The sequence below is a fragment of the Meleagris gallopavo genome, chromosome 4 (assembly GCF_000146605.3).
Source record: "Meleagris gallopavo isolate NT-WF06-2002-E0010 breed Aviagen turkey brand Nicholas breeding stock chromosome 4, Turkey_5.1, whole genome shotgun sequence".
In the NCBI taxonomy this organism is placed as follows: domain Eukaryota; kingdom Metazoa; phylum Chordata; class Aves; order Galliformes; family Phasianidae; genus Meleagris; species Meleagris gallopavo.
The window spans coordinates 31,670,063-31,678,444 of NC_015014.2; the positions used below are offsets into that span (position 1 = coordinate 31,670,063).

Here is an 8,382-nt window from a genome sequence, read left to right on the forward strand (position 1 = left end):
ATCTCCCTATCCCTTTTCCCTTTTCTTTCCTATTTTGTGGGGCCAGGGGGGGCCCAGGGACCTACTGCCCCCCTGTCACGGGCATAGATTGATCTAGTTAACTCAGTGACAAGCATTACTCTTGTTCTGTCTGCTTCAGAAAGCTTAGTGGGATAAGAAAAGGCTTGTTGCATCGCACACCTCATTGCTTCCTATGTATGGAGCACAGCTCTTTTCCCACCACTTCTTGCCCCCTGGTTGGGTGCACACCTCAAGGACATGGCCTGTACACTGAAGTCACTGCTGCAGGAAGAATCTGTTGCTGTTTTCCTGCCACTTCCATTCAGAGATGCTATTGTACTTGGATGAATTTTGGAATATTCACACACAACCTGCTTCTGAGGAAAAAGAAGTCATCTGGAAGGATGAAAAAAACTAATGCACTCTCTGATATGACTGTAAATAACTGCACTTAAAATGAAATCAAAGCCTGTATCGTGGGACAAGTGTGCCAACTCTGGGGAGAGGATGGAATTTTTTTACGGCAGACTTATCACTGGTTTCCTCAATGAACCAAGATAAACGGAGTAAACTCTTTCATGTGGCTGCTGTGATTAAAGCAAGGTCCTCAAGTTGGCAGCCTATCATCGAAGGTTTCAAAGTAGAAATGGGAGCTGGCTTTTTTCTTTCTTTCAGAGAATCCCCCTGCTATTTTTGCATAGTCTATCTTGGAGACTGGCATATGCTGGAGTACATGCTGTCTTTAAGCTTGGAAATCTCATGGCGGTAATCAGGAGTGCACTGGTCCTTATGGCAGGCATCAGATGGGCTACTGCCAGGTCTTTGAACTACAAAAATAAATAGAAAATAGAACTGTATTGTATTGGCAAAGCCTGAGGCCTGGTCGTCTGTCTTGGAGCATGCTTTGGTGAGAGTGTTTAACTTGGATTTTGTCCATCACATGTGGTAGCTGCAGAAGAAGAAGAACAGAGCAATGTTAGATGGTGTATTTAAATAGTGTGCTGGCTTAGCAGTCCTCAGTAAAATGTTACACCCATTTTCTCTCCTAGGGTGCTGAAATCTACCATCTTTGCTGAGCAACTGTGTAAGTAGATGCGTATATATGTCAGTGCAGCTTGCTCCTTGGTGCTACTGTAAACCTGTGTGAGTGTGCACCCACTGGATAAAGAGTTTCATACATGTATTTATAATCCATAGCCAGGACTAGGGTAAGACTTGGCTATGCCATTTCATTGCTGATTTTGACAGCTCTGATTATGGGATGGGCTGGGTGAACTTCTGTGCCCTAGAGGACTTTGGATACAGAGGACAGGATGTCTTCTTGGTTTTGGTTGAATTATGTCCTCTCCTCTCTCCTTATCTTTCTTCTTTTCTTCTCTACACTATACTAATTATCTACAATATTTAAATGATGAATGTCAGTCTATGGGGCATCAGGCTGGTGGCTTGCTGCTGAAACATTCTGACATACTTCCCTCTTTTTCCATACGTACTCCTCCAGAACATTCAGATCATGTTTTCAGAATAGCTTTTAACAGAAAGAATCTGTGCCTTTTGATGTTTCTACTCTATCAAATAATAACTCTCAAACAAAAAAGCTTTTAATTCATTTTCTCAAAAAAAAGAAAAAAAAACAACTACTTCTAAATTTTTAATCTGCAGGTGTAATATCCATTGCTACTGTTTTGATTTGCATGCTATATATATAGATCTAAATTCATTACCCTGAGAATCCTAAAGCAGTGATTTTTTCTGGCTGTATTCATGCCTGATGTGTCCTTCACAAACTTAGGTGTTTAAAGTTGGCTGAGCTTGTATCTGTTTCAAGTGCTTTCACGAACATTTTTTCCCCACCTGTATATTCTTAACTGGTCAGGCCTCTGTCTCAGTTGTTCAGAGGCTGTTGTCCAAGTAGCTACTTGCATTAATTAATTATACTGACCTTCACAGAAAGAGTAATTATGGAGTACTCACGGTGCTAAAATAAAAGAAGCTAAAATCATGTAGCATGATCATGTAGAACAATATCATTGTGCAGCATCTTTGGTAAAAAGAAGTAGATGACATAAGTTTGAAAATCTTGTCTTTATTAAGAAAGGATAAAATCGCATTATTTCATTTTGAGTAGAAGGATATTGTGTGCAATCAGTGGATTTACAATAGATAGAAGTGATGAAAGAAAGTGAGCTGCAATGATAGCATCCACTCTGTTCATAGTCCTAGGTGAAAGAATTTTTAGAGTAAATTTGAAGAAAATTTAATTGAATACTTCAAAGCTTACCTGATTTTTACTAAAAGCAAGACTGTAAATATATTATTTACTACAGTACAAATCACAAGCCCATCTCCCACAGATTCTGCCTAGATTTTCTTAGTAATACGTGTACTATATAATTTAACAACCCACAATAGACATCCTGAAACTCATAAGAGACTTGCTAGTTCAAAGACTGCTACAGAGCCAGTATGCATGCTTTGTTGTTTCATGTTTTTCAAGTTTATGCAATGAAAATTAATAACTGTGAATAAATTAACTTACTAATCAATCTTCAAAGCATCTTTACTTTCCTGATTTTAATTATCTAATTGATAATTGTGCAGATCAAGGGTCCCCATGGTACTGATCTAGTTTCAACAAATTAATGCTAGACCCAGATATACATTTGTGTGTGAAAGAACCAAAGGGTTGTTTAAAAATGGACGCAGTAAGATTTACATTACATTTTAAATATTTTTCCCAAATCACAGTAACAGCAGTATAGTTAAAACATTTATGATTAAACACAATCTATTCTGCTAGATACCTTATATAATTTTTTCCTAAAGAGGTTTACCACTTGTGATTTTCTAATAAAGTATAATTAGACAACTTGAGTAAGAAATTAAATCCTGTTACCGTAATTTGGGATTAGCATGTGTTTTATACATAAGATGCATTTTTGAAATTTTACTACTTCTATTGAGATTGTAGTTTCCATAAGAAGGTCTGCAAAAGTTTGGCTAACTCAAAATGAGGGAGATATAGGTGGTGAAGTTGAAATAATTGTTTGTTAGGGCTAGGAAAACCAAACGAAGCATTTAAAAAACCCTGTTTGACATCATGGATTTGTAAATGTTGAGACTGTAAAAACACTTAATTTAATGTGCCATAGAAGATAACACTAAGACATGCACACAGACCCATTAACTTCCTCTCCAAAAGTATTATTTATACAGCTCAAGCTGGAGGAATCTCTGTACTGGAGGAACACTGCAGACTAATATGTTAGGATGGAGGTCAAAGCTCTTCTCTTCCTTCCTTGACCAAGCTGTTTTTTTTTCTGTGACACATCCCAAGCAAGCCAAAATTTTGCCTTATTCGTATTAGTCCACCTCTTTTTGTCTCCATGTTTTCCAAATGGCCTTGTTATCTTCCAAGCAAAATGACTGGATATCTAAACACCTGTAATGGCTCTGGCCAGTCTTATATTTGCTCTTGGGACTTTGTCCAACAAATCTTTTAATGTCCTTTTCTCCTCCCCCATTTTTCACTGTTCTTAATGATAATAATAGTTCTAGAATTTTCCCATCCATCCAAAATTACAGAACCTAGACATTGGGATTCATATCTCTTCTCGCTATTTTTGAAGTACTTCAAGATGTACGAGGTGGTCTGAGAAATCCCTTTAAAAGGGTGTCTAGTGTAGCACCTTGTCTTACAGCCTGAATTAAGAGTAACTGGGAGCAGAAATAATGTAGTACAGCATGTAAAAAACCTGTCAGCTCAGTTTATCTAGGATTGTTAATGGTGTAGCTAAAGGGAGGAGAAAGAAAATGTTAGAGATAGGAAGGGGAATGATGTGAATTACTAGAGTACAAAGCAGGCTTAGATCATGAAAGAGCGGAACACCAGGCCAAAGTAACTAGATGATGTAAGCATAAGGCAGGAAAGTTAGCCAGCACTTATCTTCATTTATAAATAACACTTCTGAACATTTCTTCTCATCCTCATTTAGAGACAAATATTCTGCTTTAAACTAGAACTACTCTGAACATCAGAGTCTCACCCTAGATTAACCTAATGACAATGCAACATATGACAGTGCAGCATATAAGTTTTCAGTTCAGACTACACCAGGTGCCAGTACTCCGTGATTACACTTTCTGAGAAATAATAAGACAAATAATTGTCTTGATTTCAGGAGGAGGGAGAACCTAGTAGCTTTCTGTGTTTGGAAGATAGTAGCATTTATTTGAGGAGGATGGATTTAGGATGTCACTTTCAAAGCAGCTACTACTAAAAATCTTAGTTGCAATTATTATCCTTTATTCTGGAAAGAACAAGCTAGAAGCTGTTGCTTTCTTGCTTTTGCCTGTTGGTGTTTAATTTTTACCATTTCATGTGTGATTTAAAAAAGAAGAGTAATTTACAAGCTAATGGATTTATTCCATTTCTTTTTCAAATGAAGCATGCAACTTGAATTGTGCACCTCATGGTCTTTTCTTATTTTTCTTCTCTGCTAATGTTCAGTTTGATTGTTTGAATGTGTATGGTATTATGGCCTTTTATCTTTTATATGACTATCACCTGCAGGCAGTTGCATCTGAGCTCCTGATCCCTGACCACAGCTTCTCCTAAACCTCTATGAAGCATCAAAAAGATTTAACAAAAGGCCAAAGAAATGAATAGTTTTTTTGTTGTTGTTAAAGGATCTTAGTTGACTGCTCAGGTTATCACTGCACTCATAAAAGAAAAATGCATTTATTGAGTTTTGTCTAGGCTCTTAGGCTGGTGCTCCTTATACAGTAATAAATGTCCTTTGTATCAGACCACCAGGGTAGGCTTTCAATTGGAAATCATTGGTTCCAGCAACTCTCTCCTGTTTGATAATCTCAGTTTAGCTGTAGTCATTTTCTTCATTTTGTTTATATCCAGCAGCACATACTGTACCATTGTGTTTTTCAAGCTGAACTCGACATGAACTCAGAGGTGATATCCTGCTTCTTTAAAGTGGAATTCTGTTTGAAATGGTAAAATTCTAGTAAATGTGAATTTTTAACTTTGTTTAGGCTTTCAAAGCTAATTTTATTTATTTATTTATTTACTTACTTACTTACTTATTTATTTATTAAGATTTCCTGAATTCTTCAGTCAATAAAAAATGAAATGCAAGTGCTATCAATGTTATAACTTGCTAGACACTATAATGTTGAGCTTGTTCAATTAGCCATCTCTTGTCTTTGTGCCACTTAACAAGTTCAAGTTGAAGTGATGCCTCGGTGATCAAAAATATCTGAAAATGATGTAATCAAAACAGTGTTTAATTATCTGATGCCAGATGTATCCATCTGTAAGCTCAGAAATGTTTTTGTAGCTCAACTTCAAGAGCAATTCAGCAATGACTTGCCTCCTCCTTGCAGCTGTTCTCTAATATGACTATTCTGTGTCTTATGGATCAAAATCAATACAAATGCAGCTTTTTTAAATGCCTGGATGATGTGTCCTGTCAAATGAAAATTTTTCACCTACATGATTAATATTTTGAAGCTTAGTGATTAAAAAGTGTAGACAATTTGGGATGAGTATTGAAAATAATAGCTAGAACTGCCTATCCTATTTCTGCATTATGAGTTTCCTGTCTAATTATTTTGTGACGTTTGTCATGCTGTTTTGACCTGCATCGTTGCCCAGATTGCTTTACATCAAAACATTTGGCCTTGAAATGTGGAGCACTGCATGTCTGGCAGCTCTGGCAGCTCTGCCACCTGTGGAGTAGGTCAGCATGGAGCTTGTGTTAGTTGGGTCGCCACTTGATCCCCTGGTCCTGCTGGTGCTGCCTTACTTCCTAATCCAAGCCCATTTTGAGAAATATCATTTTTAGAAGTATGGATATCCCACAGATGGTGGTACTGTAGGGAAAATTCTATACTAATGAAAAATATGCTTTTAAAATACTTTTCCATTGTATTTAATGTTGGAACGTCCAGTGCTGAGTATAAATATAAAATAGATATATTATTCTTCCCCTAATCCTTCCATATATTACAAGATTCTCTTGCTTTTTCCACTTGTTCTTGGGTTGTGTTTATAAAACTATCCTAGCAATATACCACAATAAAACTCTCTCCAGCTGACAATAATCTTTTTCTCAATATTTTCTGAGATTTTCTCTGATATGCTGAACTTTGTCAAGAACATAACAGGATTGCACTGGTAATATTTCATTCTTCATTTACTGAAAGAAATAGAAAAGAAAGGGGGCCAAACAATTGCTTTATCTAGTGTACTCAAAATATTTATTTTTAGATTAGAGACTGCCTAACTTTCTGCTTTGTATTATTGGAAGTATTGAAGTATTTTCCTGCCTTTTCCCTTTCAGAACATTTTTATTGTTGCTGGTTGTGGTTTTATTTTGTTTATTTTCTGAATACTGATCTGAGATTCATCTTGTTGTGATTATTCCATTTTTAATGTTATATGTCAAAGGAAGTGTCTTGGCTTGCTTGTTATAATTCTTTGAGCATTTCCTGTGTAGATCAGGTGTTATCAGAAACCAAATCATTTTCATATAGACTTTGAGAAGTTTTGTGCACTTAATGATAATTCTTTCTTCGTTTTTCCTTCTCAGCCTTCACCAAACATAAATAAGGCCCTTAAATGAAGTTTATAATATGGTGATGACTGAAGATAAAAAAGGCAACTGTCTGGGTTCATCTTGCGTGACCTCAAAGCAATGTTAAGTGCATACTTAAAGTTTCGTTTTCTCAAAAGTCGTATTACTTATTCCTCAAAATGATTGAAAATTATCTATGAGATTTTTTTTCATTTGATTTAATAGGGCAATATCATGACAATTTAATTGCTATTTCTAGTATTGTACCTTTCTATTTTCCCTCTGGAGAAATACTGGACCAATAGTAAACCACTGCTATTTATTTATTTATTTCCTGAAATGCACTTACTATGATGGATTATAACCTGCTCCCTTTTGAAAATACTGTTTTAACTTTAAGTAGTTAGATTTTTCATTTGTTTTTCAAATATTATTTGAACAGTATTTCCTAACCTAAAATTTCTAAATATTATTCTTTTCTTTTTTATTATTTGATTGAAGTCTCTCTTCCAGAAAACAAAAGTAAATGTGCAAAAAAAAGGTATTGTACTGTAATTATATGTAGAAAATGAGGTCAAGATAGGACTGCACCTTTTGTAACAATCCTTACTGCATTAAGCACAATTGTTGACAGTATTCGTGGCACATAGAGAAGACAGTGGCTGCATAAGCAATACCGTTTATCTATCTGTCTGGATATATGATTGTGAGCTGAAGATTGTTTATTGTCAAAGGCTGAGTGGCTAATAAATGCTGGCAATGGGTTGGATTCACTGGAATGCTGCACAGCTGCAGCATTAGTCAGACTTTCCCTTTTCTGAATTCTGTAATCCCTTCAATATTGCATTAAATATGTTTTCAATATTTATCTGGATGAAAATGTGCTGAATATTGCAACTGTTTAATTTTGATGTTTGTCACGTAGGAAATCTGTGTACGGCAGAAAATAACAATGTTTTTGCTGCTAAAACCTAATGCAGTTTTTCCTTCTCTCTTTGCTCATTCAAATGCTTGTGATTTGTCTATTTATGACATTGGTAAGCCTTTGTTATCGTTCAGAGGTGGAAGCATGTCAGGATTTCTGAAGCCAAATTTCAGTCCTTAGTGCTTGGCTGAACTTACTGAGCTGACCCGTCACCCTATGTAAGAATCAGAGCTCCTATAGATTTTAGCGTCAGTGGAATTTAATGGATGGATTTTGGATTTGTTATACCTCACAGTCCAAATCCTTGACAAGCCAGGAGTTGGAATGGTTTATTAATATGTCACTATTTTTTTTTATTAGTTTTCCTAAACAATCAGATAGTCTATTGTTAGCTGATCTATTGTGTCTCTCCCAAGATTTTAAAACAAATTTTATCTATGAACCAGATTATTTGGATAACAGTGATTGCAATTAATGATGTGGGAGCAGAAAATATGCTCGCCTTATGTTGTGGGTTCAAAATTAAGACAGGGAATCCAAACACATGCAATTCAAGTTAACCACATGGTCTAATGCAGTCCTGGCGAAGCTAATGCTCACTGGGTCCATGTGCTTCCACCATCAAGTGCTTTTCCAGCTGCTGTTGAAAATAAGGAAAGCACACCGAACAGAAGGGACTGTAGGCACCATGATAAGCTTGGGATGATCGCTTTAGACATTAGCCTGACCTGAAAACAAGTGGGCTGTAGACACTAGGAAAAGAGAAGGTCATTAAAAAATCATATTAAAAATTTAAGCATTTTTTTCTACTTTTTGCCTAGCTCTATTAGTAATAGCTTGATCAGACTTAAAGCAAAAAGCTTA

General features: G+C 36.0%; 1 long non-coding RNA gene across 1 annotated transcript in view; it reads left to right on the top strand.

Annotated features, from left to right (window-relative positions):
• The window catches only part of LOC104910702, a 110,789-nt gene extending 103,226 nt beyond the window's left edge, over positions 1 to 7,563 (top strand). The window contains exons 17-19 of the long non-coding RNA XR_004159583.1: positions 1,050 to 1,084; positions 4,916 to 5,010; positions 6,609 to 7,563. This is a non-coding gene — a long non-coding RNA (uncharacterized LOC104910702). The remainder of the gene's footprint in view (positions 1 to 1,049; positions 1,085 to 4,915; positions 5,011 to 6,608) is intronic.
• Positions 7,564 to 8,382: the final 819 nt, after the last annotated feature.